The 12,949-nt window shown below is 44.9% G+C and overlaps 1 long non-coding RNA gene across 1 annotated transcript; it reads right to left on the bottom strand.

The window, feature by feature from the left end:
• Positions 1-7,610: 7,610 nt before the first annotated feature.
• Positions 7,611-12,550, bottom strand: LOC142921864 (uncharacterized). Its single transcript, XR_012939672.1, has 3 exons — positions 12,473-12,550; positions 12,107-12,172; positions 7,611-9,006 (listed from the first exon to the last, which is right to left on the bottom strand). It is a non-coding gene; the product is annotated as an uncharacterized LOC142921864 (long non-coding RNA).
• Between the last annotated feature and the right edge of the window lie 399 nt (positions 12,551-12,949).

Here is a 12,949-nt window from a genome sequence, read left to right as displayed (position 1 = left end):
TGTATAAAAAAAACGTTGGCGTCACGCGCAGCGATTGGCAGTTTGCCCAGGACTAGTCCATCTATTTTTTTTTTGAAAAGAGGAGGGGGGAGACGAAATTTTTTATAATGTATGCTGTCTGAAAGCCACTGTAAGCGTGAACAATCAATCAAGAACTGAAATGATTTATCAAATCTTTCCAATGATTGCTAAGATAGAATCCATCTTCTCGGTTGAAATTGTCTCTGTGCTTGTATATGTGGATAGCCTCATGAACGAATCTCTCATGGAAGCCAGATGGCTTACAAAGAACCTCCGTCTTGGAAAAGTCAATGGCATGTGAGCCTACTGAATTAGAACAATGATCTGCTACGGCCGAGGTGTTGGTCCTACCGTGTTTAAGATCTGCTTTATGTTCACGAATGCGGTCCGAGACATGGCGTTTGGTTTCTCCAATGTAACTACTTCCACAGAGGCAACTTAGTTTGTAGACACCAGGGTATTGTATGTCCGGAATCACATCTTTTACAGACGGAACCAGATCACGGATTTTATGTAATGTGTTGAAACGGACCTGGATCTTGTGTTTATTCAAGATTTTGGAGATCTTTTTTGTGATCCCAGCAATGTAGGGTAAAGTGATGGTTTTGAAAGGCTCCTCAAGAGGGTTCTTCTTCATGGTTTGAGTGATAGCTTTGCGGATTGTATAGTCGGAGTAACCATTAGCCCTAAGAGCTTGGTGTACGTGCTTGAGTTCACTGCTTATGTGTTCCTGGTCGGATATGCATTGGGCTCTATGATACAGCTGCTACTATGTCGACCAAATGTAAGGAAAACCTGACAAAAAACCGGACCCACACACCAAAAAGTTAGACGTTAATAAAGTCGTAATTAATCGCAGTAACAGTTCTATTTCCGATGGTCTGAAATCCGTTTTAGCTAAAGGTCTAAACTTTGCAGTCACACCTAAACACATACCAGTTAATGATATAATTGCCCAAGTAGACGTTGCTCTCAGGGGCCTGGGTCACATCGCTGCAGACGTAGCAAGATCTGAAATCGCTGCAACCCTCAAAAACGCTAAGATGCCAGCTAGCAACCTCAGCAAAGATGAGCGTTTTGAATTATATAAATTAAAAAGAGGAATGATATTGTAGTTCTCTCAGCTGACAAAGGCAATGCTACTGTCATCATGGATAAAATAGAATACAACAACAAAATTAAAGAATTACTCGACGATGGTAGTTATACAAAAATAAAAAGAGATCCCACCAACAGCCTCGTCACACAAACCAACAAAATAATTTCTGATTCAACCGCATTAATTGATCAATCTAAACAGTTTTCGTTGAAACCTTCTGCTGCCAGGCCACTAAGATTATACGGCTTACCAAAAATACATAAAGTTGATACACCTCTTCGTCCCATAGTCTCTACTATCAGCTCCCCCACCTACAAACTAGCTCGTTTTTTGTCTGAAATCCTGCGTCCTTTCACTGGAAAGACCACCTCTGCGGTACAAAATTCTACTCACCTGGTATCAACAATCAAGGGTATTTCCCTGTCCCCAGACGACCTGCTTGTCAGTTTTGATGTAGTTTCCTTATTCACCAAGGTTCCTGTACCTGACACCATTGCAATCATTGAAGACTTGGTTCATCAAGGACTAAACACTGAGGTACCCCCCCTGGTGAGACACTGTTTAACCAATACATACTTCACTTGGAATGGAACTTTCTACAAACAAACTGAGGGCACCCCAATGGGCTCCCCCCTTTCTCCAGTTATAGCTAACATTTTCATGGAGAAATTTGAGACTGACGCCATCCAGACTGCCACTCTGCGCCCAACCTTATGGAAGAGGTACGTGGATGACACTTTTGTCATCTGGCCACATGGCCGGCCTGCTCTAGACCAATTCTTCGACCACATCAATTCCATACACCCAGCCATCAGATTTACCATGGAAGTCGAAATAGATGGCAAGATACCTTTTTTGGATGTCCTAATTAAAAAGAGACCTGATGGTTCAATGAGCCACTCTGTCTACAGGAAAGCTACCCATACGGATGCTTATCTGAAACCGGATTCCCACCACCATCCATCACAGAAGAATTCTCTCATCAAGACTCTGTATCATAGAGCCCAATGCATATCCGACCAGGAACACATAAGCAGTGAACTCAAGCACGTACACCAAGCTCTTAGGGCTAATGGTTACTCCGACTATACAATCCGCAAAGCTATCACTCAAACCATGAAGAAGAACCCTCTTGAGGAGCCTTTCAAAACCATCACTTTACCCTACATTGCTGGGATCACAAAAAAGATCTCCAAAATCTTGAATAAACACAAGATCCAGGTCCGTTTCAACACATTACATAAAATCCGTGATCTGGTTCCATCTGTAAAAGATGTGATTCCGGACATACAATACCCTGGTGTCTACAAACTAAGTTGCCTCTGTGGTAGTAGTTACATTTGAGAAACCAAACGCCATGTCTCGGACCGCATTCGTGAACATAAAGCAGACCTTAAACACGGTAGGACCAACACCTCGGCCGTAGCAGATCATTGTTCTAATTCAGTAGGCTCACATGCCATTGACTTTTCCAAGACGGAGGTTCTTTGTAAGCCATCTGGCTTCCATGAGAGATTCGTTCATGAGGCTATCCACATATACAAGCACAGAGACAATTTCAACCGAGAAGATGGATTCTATCTTAGCAATCATTGGAAAGATTTGATAAATCATTTCAGTTCTTGATTGATTGTTCACACTTACAGTGGCTTTCAGACAGCATACATTATAAAAAAATTCGTCTCCCCCCTCCTCTTTTAAAAAAAAAATAGATGGACTAGTCCTGGGCAAACTGCCAATCGCTGCGCGTGACGCCAACGTTTTTTTATATATATAAATAAATAAATGTGCCGTTTTACAAAATAAATTTATGCAAACCGACACACCTGATGATGACCGTTTGAGTTATGGTCGAAACGTCGTGAGAATTTTTTATTGTTTTATATATTTTGTTATTTTGTTGTTTCTCTTCAACGTGACTTTACCGAAAAAACTAAGAATATGAATAAATTATGTTAATGACGCCGGCCCATATGTGGAGGGATGGGAGCGTGGGCGCTGAACCCGTCGCAATAAACTCGCGACGGCTTTAACGGATACATTATGTTAATGAGCCACCAGTCACTGGGCGTAGCTTTGCCCAAATAAGGATTGCCACTGGAACGATATCGGCAGTGACCCCAGCGGAGGAGACGTCACGCTCAAGAGCGCGGAGGATGGGGGAGGGGTGAATACCTTGGTGACATGACGTCACTACCGAGGTACACCTCACCCTGGCACTTCACGCCGATGAGGTAATGCCGGGTGGTGACGTCACAGAGTTGGAGTCTAAGTTGATTTAGATTCATTTTCCATTGCTCCCTCCTTTGGGTGTGTGAGCTCAGCAACAACGTGGACATTATTGTGTATACACTGTGTGTGTGTGTGTACACTGTGTGTGTATGTACACTATGTGTATACACTGTGTGTGTCACTGTCTGTCGCTGTGTGTCACTGTGTCACTGTGTGTGTGTCACTGTGCCTGGCACAAGTGTCGTGGTGACGTCATCACCACTTAGTGGCGAATGGCGGTTGTTGTTGTGTCACTGTGTGTGTACACTATGTGTGTGTCACTGTGTGTGTGTGTACACTGTGTATACACTGTGTGTGTGTCACTGTGTGTGTGTACACTGTGTATACACTGTGTGTGTACACTGTGTGTACAGTCTGTGTACACTGTGTGTGTACATTGTGTGTACACTGTGTATAAACTGTGTGTGTGTACACTGTGTGTGTACACTGTGTGTATACACTATGTGTATACACTGACTGTGTGTATATACACTGTGTGTGTACACTGTGTATACACACACTGTGTGTACACTGTGTATACACATACTGTGTACACTGTGTGTATACACTGTGTGTGTACAGTGTGTAATACACTGTGTGTGTACACTGTGTACACTGTGTGTGTACATTGTGTGTACACTGTGTATAAACTGTGTGTGTACATTGTGTGTGTGCACTGTGTGTACAATGTGTGTATACACTGTGTGTGTGTACACTGTGTGTGTACAGTGTGTACATTGTGTGTACACTGTGTGTGTGTACACTGTGTGTGTACACTGTGTGTCCACATTGAACCGAACCCCCGGCAAGGCCATCTACTTAATGACGAGAGAAAATTCACACGAAATGTCCTTTTCAATGAAGTCTTCCAGATGTAAATTGATACAAGCTTTTAATGAAGAAATAAAATCATCTAATTCAAAACACAGCACAATTCAAAGATGTTTCATTTTAAAACTTCAAAACGGAGCATGGGGTACTTGCGTGAATGCGTCCTTCGTGTGCAAATGTTGTGACTTTCCTGGCCTGAAGGCCGTCAATGTGTTGGACCCTTATTGGTGCACAGCATCTCAAACAACAGCAGTGGGGTTTCCTTCAACCGATAGGTAACGAACATCCAGACATGAATCAGCAAGGACCATTTCTAGTCCCAGTTAGACAAAATCTACGTCAACACGTAAGACAATTCGTGTTGTAGAGAATGTACCTCCTCCTATACGTGTAACTTTCAAGTGGTATGCCTTGTAACTGATGAATGATCCGAGCATGCTACCTATTTCAAAGACGATGAGTTGCTCCACATGCTTCGTGGATCACAAAAACACCATTTGACCTGTATCACAAGAACAACGGGTCTCACCTGAGTTCTCTGTACAGGTTACTTCCAAACAGACATGCACACTTTGTCCTAACATCACTTATTCAATGTTTGACCCTTACAGATCAAATGTTACAAGTATACACAAAACCAGACAAGGATACATTCTAAATTATTGACAGGCATATTAACAAAATTGGATTACTGCAGTGAAATATACTGCATCACGTTACATCGTATTGACAAGAAGTTTTAAAAAAAGTTGCACATTCTGCTTCACAGTGTATGTAAAACATACCATTGTGTCATTCAAAACGAGTAGGCCATTGCATGCTGGCGTCTGAGTGAAAATGTAGCAAATTCTAAACATTTCCTACAAACTACAGAACTGAGATGACACATCAATCATCACCCCCTATTGACAGGCTCTTGTCCACATGCAGGCCGGTGCAGGGCCACCACCTTGTGCCACATAGGGGCAGCTGCTACTTTGGGATGCTCTTCGAGTGTTTGTGATGAGACACTAAACTCCGAGTTGCTGAGGCGGTTAAGCAAGCACCGTGTAAATGCAATTATTATACCATAGTGAATGCTTGGGGGCTTGTCTCTCGCTCCTGGTTAGAGATCTACCCAACCCACAGGTCCACAAAGACTGGCCGCTCTTACTCTGCAGGTTGAACCTAGGAAATGAGTGTTCAACTTCACATTCTTGTCATTAAAGGCCTATGACAAAGGTGCATCTATTGGAGCGACATCGTCTCTGGCTTACACATCTACCGGGTCTCCACTTGACTTTGGATTGTCTCGGAGGAAGTCCACCCACACCTCCACTTCCACAAACTGCTGGGAGTTGCCTCGCTCTGCCTCAGTCAGAATTCTCCTCCTGCTTCACGTTGCTTTCATCAATGTAAAGGTCCCATTCTGGAGATGAATCTTCATCTTCACATTTTACCTTCACTTCTTCGCTCTTCACCATCACTTCTTCACATTTCACCTTCACCTCTTCATATTTCACCTTGGTACCTTTAAAAGTGTCCAAGCTGGGATTTTCGTCCGGTTCTTGTTTCATGAGGGATGGGCTCATTGTGGCACTTTGACTTTCACAAGTTGATTTCAGACTCCACTCCTTGTGGATCTTCCGATGCTTTTGTGTTCTCTGGTGTCTTCGAAAATTTTATGAATGTGCAAATGCCTTCCCACAAACACTGCACTTGAAGGGTTTCTCTCCCGTGTGTGTTCTCTGGTGTTTTACAAGATTACATGACTGTGTAAACGCCATCCTGCACATCGTGCATCTGAAGAGTTTCTCTCCCGTGTGTGTTCTCTGGTGGTTCTGAAAAACTGATGGCCATGCAAATGCCTTGTTACACACAGTACATTTGAAGGGTTTATCTCCTGTGTGACTTCTCTGGTGCTGTGTCAAGTTTCCAGTCCGGTCCGTGCTGTATGCACGCTGGTCGCATTGTTGACTTGTTGTACTGAGCTGCGCTGAGTGCCTTTGCTCCATCAGACCAATTCTGCAGAGGAAGCGTCAGCTGCAGACAGAAAAAAATAATATCCACACTATCTACACGTCAGGCACAGAGGAATGCACACGTGACTTACACGTCTATACTTATTAATATATTCATGATGTAGTGAAAAAGTTTCCCAAATTCATCAGATTTGATGAACGTGCAAACGCCTTCACGCACACACTGCACCTGAAGGGTTTCTCTCCACGGGCTGTTATGGCACACAATGAGAGGGAAAATGTCATTAATATGCCTGGAAGCCTTCATATCTTCAAGATGAATGTTAACTCAAAACTCTAAGCACACAAATTTGGCTGTCTGACTACAAAATGAATATTTATGAAAGCTAAATTCAGCTGACATAGCAAAGGGTGTTGAAAACAATACTATTTGTGTTGTGCAGAAATGCATAAATTAACGTTCAATCGCAACTCAGGTGTGAATCCAGGCTATGTCCTTGAATGCTGGGGATGAACAGTTCCGACTTCAGCTGAATGTGTGTGCTGTGTTCACCTCCTGTTTCCATTCGTATAAAGTTCCAGAGGAAAACTAAAATAAACTATTGTTTTGATATAACCGAGTTAATAGACTTTACTGCAAACACAAACTTGACACTGTCACACTGCCATGAGTAAACAGGTGGTGGTGTGACCACAACCATGCCTGGCCACCTTCATCTGCTCAGCATTAATTCTTCCTCACTCCACCAAGTAATGAATCGAGGATCAATCAACATAGCCGAGGCTATCCGTGTCTCTATCTCTTTCTCCCCATGGTGAAAGTGTTCCCCTCCACACATTCAGAGTCAACAGCCGCACGCGCATAGCGTCTTTGACCGATAGACATTGACGCACGTATTGTTGGTTCTTTCAGTAAAGTCACGTAGATAGAAAATAAAAATAACAGATTAAATTTAATAAGATAAAGACCACTTGTGTTGCGATCGAAACGTCGTGGGTTTTTTGCTTCATTTTCAATTTTTTTTATTTTTCTTTTCATTTATTATGTTATTTTTATTTAATTTTCTATCTACGTGACTTTACCGAAAGAACCAAGAATATTAATTCCTGCAGTCACCAAAGTTTTAAGTCAAAACATTCACACACGTTGACAAAGCCTCACCTTGTGTTGTTGTGGGCAGGTCGCTTCTGATAACAAGAGCGGTATAGCAGCTCAAGCGGGCTTGGCCTGCTAACAAAAGAAAATAAAAACTGCGTGAATATTTACAATAAAACAAAGTTACAAAGTGGCGAGCCGGGTGAAGACAAATTCAACTTAAGCGAGATAATTAAAGTGAATGCAATCAGGCGAGGGCAGGAGGCAAGGCCCCGCGTGGCTAGGCCCCGCGTTGTAAAGTTCCAACCTGGACATCGATTCCCATGCTCGCTGCTACTCAACTGACATCCCTACGAGAGAGAGCGAGGCTCTACCTTGGTAAACAACAACAACCACCACCACCACAACAACCACCCACACGATAATAATTTCTCACCTCGGATTTCAGTGCAAGAGCGAAGCGATCGCTTCCTGTTACCTCGTGACGTCACGCGGCAGCAGAAGGTGCCATGACGTCACGTCCGGGGAACAAGACACTCCCCTCCCACGAGCGGCTCCGTGACTAAATAAAATTATGTTAATGAGTCCGGGCCATATGTCGAGGGATGGGGGCGTGGGCGCTGAACCCGTCCCAATCAACTCGCGACGGCTTTAACGGATACATTATGTTAATGAGCCACCAGTCACTGGGCGTAGCTTTGCCCAAATAAGGATTGTACCGGAACAGATATCGGCAGTGACCAAGCAGAGGTGAGGTCACGCTCAAGGGCGCGGTGGACGGGGGTGGGGTGAATACTTTGGTGACATGACGTCACGAGCGAGGTACACCTCCCCCTGGCGTTTCACAGCGATGAGCTCATGCTGTGTGGTGACGTCACAGAGCGGGAATGGAGTTTAAGTTGATTTATATTCATTTTCCATTGCTCCATCTCTTCAACAGAGACCCCTTGGGTAGCGTGAGCTCAGCAACTACAACGTGGATATTACTGTGTGTACACACTGTTTCTGTGTGTACACTGTTTCTGTGTGTACACTGTGTGCAGACTTTTGATGACTGTGCAAACATCATCTCGCACAAAATGCACCTGAAGGGTTTCTCTCCTGTGTGTGTTCTCTGGTGTTTTTTAAGAACAGATGACCGTGAAAACGCCTTCCCACACAAAGTGCACTTGAATGGTTTCTCTCCTGTGTGTATTCTCTGGTGTTTTATAAGAACAGATGACAGTAAAAACGCCTTCCCACACAAAGTGCACTTTAATGGTTTCCCTCCCGTGTGTGTTCTCTGGTGTACTTTAAGATTTGATGACTGTGCAAACGCCTTCCCGCACATCGTGCACCTGAAGGGTTTCTCTCCCGTGTGTGTTCTCTGGTGTGCTTTAAGATGTGGTGACTGTGAAAATGCCTTCCCGCACAGAGTGCACTTGAAAGGTTTCTCTCCCGTGTGTGTTCTCTGGTGTACTTTAAGATTTGATAACTGTGAAAACATCATCCCGCACAAAATGCACTTGCAGGGTTTCTCTCCTGTGTGTGTTCTCTGGTGGGTCTGTAGAACAGATTGCCATGCAAACGCCTTCCCACACACACTGCACTTGAAGGGTTTCTCTCCTGTGTGAGTTCTCTTGTGCCGTGTGAAATCTCCAGTACGATCCGTGCTGTATGCACACCGGTCGCATTGTTGACTTGTCATACCGAGCTGCGCTGAGTGCATTTGCTCCATTAGACCAATTCTGCAGAGGAAGCGTCAGAGGAAGCGTCAGCGGCAGACAGAAAAAAATAATATCCACACCATCTACACGTCAGTATCGATGCACAGAGGAAAGCATATATACACAGTAACACGTGACTTACACGTCTATACTTATTCATATATTCATGATATAGTGGAAAAGTGTCCCAAATTCATCACACGGGCTGTTATGGCACACAATGAGAGGGCAAATGGTTATACACATATCCTGGAAGCCCTCATATCTTCAAAATGAATGTTCACCAAAAACTCCGAGCACATAATTTCAGCTGTCTGGCTTCAAAATGAATATTTATGAAAGCTAAATTCAGCTGACATAGCAAAGGGTGTTTAAAATAATACTATTTGTGTTATGCAGAAATGCATAAATTAATGTTCAATCACAACTTAGAGGTGTGAAGCCAGGCACAGATGTCCTTGAATGCTGGGATGAACAGATCCGACTTCAGCTGCACGTGTGTGATGTGTTAACTTCCTGACTCCATTCTTACAAAGAGTTGCAGAGGAAAACAAAACTAAACTACTGTTTTGATATAACCTCCGTGCTCAATAGAGTTAATAGACTTTACTGCAAACACAAACTTGACATTGTCACACACTCAGAGGCGGAGCCAGGATTTTCAGGTAGGGGGGGCAACCCCTCCAGCAATGAAAAATGATAGTTGTTAGTAAGTAAGGAGTTGTTAGTAAGTAAGGAGTTGTTAGTAAGGAGTTGTTAGTACGTAAGGAGTTGTTAGTAAGTAAGGAGTTGTTAGTAAGTAATGGGTTGTTAGTAAGGAGTTGTTAGTAAGGAGTTGTTAGTAAGTAAGGAGTTGTTAGTAAGGAGTTGTTAGTAAGAAGTTGTTAGTAAGTAGTTGTTAGTAAGTAAGTAGTTGTTAGTAAGAAGTTGTTAGTAAGGAGTTGTTAGTAAGGAGTTGTTAGTAAGTAAGGAGTTGTAAGGAGTTGTTAGTTAGTAAGGAGTTGTTAGTAAGGAGTTGTTAGTAAGTAATGACTTGTCCCTTGCTTTTTATTCGACGCGTGTGATCGGCATTGCGCTCGCTGAAGGTGTTTGCCTTCAGGGAAGTCGTGTACTGTATACGCAACTGCGCAAAATTCTGTGACTCACAACTGCTTTGCCGTTACTTATTGCCAATTATGGACTCGGACTGTTGTCCTCTCATAGAGTCCCTGGCACGTAATAATATGCCACACGGTGGCAGTGGGGGACGCAAAATGCTGATTTATCTATATATATGAAAGGGAAATGTGTGGATACGTGTGTCTGTTCGAAATGTTTAGCATACTTCCCAACGTGCCACATACTTGAAATTTGGCATGTGGGTATGTTCCATACTGTACACAATGCAACAAAATATAAAAAGAGTCTTTTGTATTTTTTTTTTGGGGGGGGGAATGACCATGAAGTGTCTGGCGTCAACCCGCAACACCTCTGAGTTAAGCGCTCTGCAATGCTTAGAGCTGTTAACAGCGTGCCGGGAGATTTTAGGTGGCGCTTCGCTCCTGGCCGATGAAGCCATTGGATTCTCCGAGTTCAATACATATCCTCCGTGCGAAGAACGGGTAGAACTGCTATCTTAAATATGAAGCAGAACATTCCATCTGTTTGTTTGTGCGAAGCAGCAAAAACCTCTCCAACGCTGAGCTCTGGCGTCGTGAAAATTTGCACAGCTTACGCTGTCTGGAATTTCTAAGTGAACGTGACTATTTTCAGCTCGCCACGTCATTATTCCCTTCCCGAGTGGCCGAAATCGACCTTACGTAGAAGTGGGGTAAGGTTGAATTTCCTTGAGTGAAAACATCCGATTTAGGTAAGTTGATTTGTTTCGGCTTTTTTCTTTCTTGCAAGCATCAATTTTTTCCAGGGTTTTTCAGTGAAATAGAAGGGAATGTGAAGTTAATCAAAGACAATAATCCAAGTCCCGGGCGAAGCCTGGTAGTGAAGCTCGTTACTAATAAACCCCAATGATCCTATCAAAATTAGGGATTTCGATCGGATCGTTGGGGGGGCACGTGCAACTCCACCCCCACTGGCTCCACCACTGTCACACACTGGCATGGTTCACAGGTGGTGGTGTGTCCAGACCCATGCCTGGCCACCTTCACCTGCTCAGTATTAATGCTTCCTCACTCCACCAAGTAGTTAATTGAGGATCAATCAATACAGCCCAGGCTGCGTGTCTCTCTCCCCGTGGTCGTGTGGATTTCCTTCCCGATCCCCCGGTCTCCCCTCTACGTGTAGAGAATGAACACCGCCACGCGTCTAGAGTGAACACCACCAAGCGTCTAGAGTGAACACCGCCACGCGTCTAGAGTGAACACCACCACGTGTCTAGAGTGAACACCACTACGTGTCTAGAGTGAACACCACTACACATCTAGAGTGAACACCACCAAGCGTCTAGAGTGAACACCACCAAGTGTCTAGAGTGAACACCGCCACGTGTCTAGAGTGAACACCGCCACGCGTCTAGGGTGAACACCACCCCGAGTCTAGAGTGAACACCGCCACGCGTCTAGAGTGAACACCGCCACGCGTCTAGAGTGAACACCGCCACGCGTCTAGAGTGAACACCACCACGTGTCTAGAGTGAACACCGCCACGCGTCTAGAGTGAACACCGCCACGCGTCTAGAGTGAACACCACCACGCGTCTAGAGTGAACACCACTACGTGTCTAGAGTGAACACCACCACACGTCTAGAGTGAACACCACTACGCGTCTAGAGTGAACACCGCCACGCGTCTAGAGTGAACACCACCACGCGTCTAGAGTGAACACCACTACGTGTCTAGAGTGAACACCACTACACATCTAGAGTGAACACCACCAAGCGTCTAGAGTGAACACCACCAAGTGTCTAGAGTGAACACCGCCACGTGTCTAGAGTGAACACCGCCACGCGTTTAGTGTGAACACCACCCCGAGTCTAGAGTGAACACCGCCACGCGTCTAGAGTGAACACCGCCACGCGTCTAGAGTGAACACCGCCACGCGTCTAGAGTGAACACCACCACGTGTCTAGAGTGAACACCACCACGCATCTAGAGTGAACACCACCACGCTGTTGACAAAGCCTCACCTTGTGTTGTTGTGGGCAGGTTGCTTCTGATAACAAGAGCGGTATAGCAGCTCAAGCGGGCTTGGCCTGGTGAAAAAAAATAAAAACTGCGTGAATATTTACAATAAAAACAAAGTTACAAAGTGGCGAGCCGGGTGAAGACAAATTAAACTTAAGCGAGATAATTAAAGTAAACGCAATCAGGCGAGGGCAGGAGGCAAGGCCCCGCGTGGCTAGGCCCCGCGCTGTAAAGTTCCAACCTGGACATCGATTCCCATGCTCACTGCTACTCAACTGACATCCCTACGAGCGAGAGAGAGCGAGGCTCTACCTTGGTAAACAACAACCACCACAACCACCACCACAACCGCGATGAGAATTTCTCACCTCGGATTTCAGTTCACGTGCGGAGCGGCAGATTCCTGTTACCTCGTGACGTCACGCGGCAGCAGGAGGTGACGTCACTTGAGTGGTACAAGACACTCCCCTCCCGCAACGAGCGGGTCTTAATTTAAATAAATTATGTTAATGAGTCCGGCCCATACGTGGAGGGATGGGGCGTGGGTGCTGAAACCCGTCGCAATAAACTCGCGACGGCCTTCACGAATACATTATGTTAATGAGCCGCCAGTCACCGGGCGTAGCTTTGCCCAAATAAGGATTGTACTTGAACAGATAACGGAAGTTGACCCAGGCAGAGGTGACGTCACGCTCAAGGGCGCGGTAGACGGGGTGGGGTGAATACCTTGGTGACATGACGTCACTGGCAAGGTACACCTCCCCCTGGCGTTTCACGCCGATGAGGTGTTGCTGAGTGGTGACGTCACAGAGCGGGATTGGAGTTTAAGTTGATTTAGATTCATT

The sequence above is a fragment of the Petromyzon marinus genome, unplaced genomic scaffold (genome assembly GCF_048934315.1).
Source record: "Petromyzon marinus isolate PM22_M1 ecotype Great Lakes invasive population unplaced genomic scaffold, UKy_Petmar_22M1.pri1.0 PM_G_Scaffold_9, whole genome shotgun sequence".
NCBI classification, from domain to species: domain Eukaryota; kingdom Metazoa; phylum Chordata; class Hyperoartia; order Petromyzontiformes; family Petromyzontidae; genus Petromyzon; species Petromyzon marinus.
This window is presented reverse-complemented; position numbering and strand designations above follow the sequence as displayed.